Source organism: Hipposideros armiger, unplaced genomic scaffold (assembly GCF_001890085.2).
Source record: "Hipposideros armiger isolate ML-2016 unplaced genomic scaffold, ASM189008v1 scaffold_1661, whole genome shotgun sequence".
Lineage (NCBI taxonomy): Eukaryota > Metazoa > Chordata > Mammalia > Chiroptera > Hipposideridae > Hipposideros > Hipposideros armiger.
In genome coordinates this window covers 51,052-52,778 of record NW_017733011.1, presented here as the reverse complement: position 1 = coordinate 52,778, position 1,727 = coordinate 51,052, and the positions used below count along the sequence as shown (strand labels likewise).

Sequence of the window (1,727 nt, the reverse complement as noted above, 5' to 3'; positions counted from 1 at the left end):
GATTCTGGAAGGTTCTTAGTGCTTCCATTTATTTCCTCTCAAAATTTAGGATTTTCTCCTTCAATTAACCCATCAACCTTTCATGGCAAGAACTGAAAAAACAGATTCACATCCAGATTCTTATTTCAAAAGGAAGTAATTAATTACCATTCAGAGTAACATGAAGTAAAAGCGGGATAAAACAGCCTCTGCTGGAACAGGACAGTGGGTCAGGGAAGAGACTCTGTCAGTGCAGGGAGGGGGCGTGGAGGGCAGGGGGCGGGCAGTCTCCCCCCTCCTCACAGGATGCTGAGAGGAACGCAGACACATTCAGATGCCCTTTGCAGAAAGAGAGGTCAGAGGTTCCTGAAGTCACAAAGTGGGGGTATGAACACATCTTGCATCACTCAGTCCCCCACAAGGCAGCTGTCTCACGCTGTAAAACAAAATCATGAACAAATTCAGGTTAGTGACTGTAAGTGGTGACGTATCAACAGCCCACCACATGGGTCAAAACGTTCCAAAGAATCCCCAGTACCCAGTCCTGTCCCCTCTGCCCCAACCCTTCCCACTTGAGGCCCTCCAGGTTCTCACCTTTAGAAGCCGTGAGAGACACATCAGAGCCCTGGGCACTGTCACCACCTGGGGGAGAACAAAACAGGATGTGGTCAGAGCTCACAGCAGATGTGGCGAAAGGAGGAATGATGGGGGCTTCCATCTACACTATCCCAAGGGTCTCAGGATCACCCCCCTCCACACTCACTTGCAGCCTGAGCATAGCTCCCTCCTTTTCCACCTGTGGGAAGAAAACATCACGTGAGAAGCCAGGAAGGAGGCAGGGCCATGAGGTCCTAAAGGAGCCCTAGTCCTGGAACCCAGAGAAGTTTCCAGAACTGTGACTACAGACCCACGGCAGGATCAGGAACCTGAGAAAAGTACGTGTGTGGGACTGGACCGACTGCCCTCCTGGAGGTCTGTCCCAAGCAGGGACCTTCTGCTCTGACCTGTGACTATTGAGAATCAGGTCCCCATCACCAGAATTATCAAGGTAATGATTTTCACACATGCATTAATGAAGAGTAAGTGTTAGCAAATAGGATCCCAGATTCGGATGGTCCTTCCCACTAACGAGGCAGGACACACTTGTATCTGGGGCTGAAAGCCCCAGTGGGACAAGACAACTCAGTCCTCACCCTTCCCTACCTGAGCGCCTCCTCCTCCACAGCACAGCTCCAGCCACCACAGCTCCGAGGAGGACCAGCACCCCAACAATGATGCCCATCACCATGCCAATNTTATTCAAATTCACAATTTAAAAATGAGGAGCAACATCCTGGAGAAGTAAAGTGACATAAATTGAGTTAGGCCATCTGGATCGCAGACTCAGCACACATTCCTGCCCTAAGGGAATCACAGCTCTACTGGGTCAACACCAGGTGTCATATATGGCAAATATGCTAATTACTAGAAGTGATTTTGACACATTCCAGGATACACCAAAACAAAGGGTAAGGAAGGGATACAGTGAATGCAGAGATAAGGGGGAAACTGATTTGCTTTGAAGAAGAATATAAATTTTAAGGACAAAAAAATTAGGAGGTGAGAAGCTTTATTTGGACCAAACCAAAGATGAGCTCACAGGTCCAGGTATGAAAATGCCTGACCTCGTCCTGCCTGAAACCCAGACTAGCCTCAGGCAGCAGAGCTCCTGGCCTGGCCGCACCTCCATGGTTCTCAGCCCTGGGGGA

At 49.5% G+C, this 1,727-nt stretch overlaps 1 long non-coding RNA gene across 1 annotated transcript; it reads right to left on the bottom strand.

Annotated features, from left to right (window-relative positions):
* LOC109377950 (uncharacterized) lies at positions 1 to 1,273 on the bottom strand. Its single transcript, XR_002122947.1, has 4 exons — positions 1,183 to 1,273; positions 743 to 775; positions 574 to 621; positions 1 to 415 (listed from the first exon to the last, which is right to left on the bottom strand). It is a non-coding gene; the product is annotated as an uncharacterized LOC109377950 (long non-coding RNA).
* Positions 1,274 to 1,727: the final 454 nt, after the last annotated feature.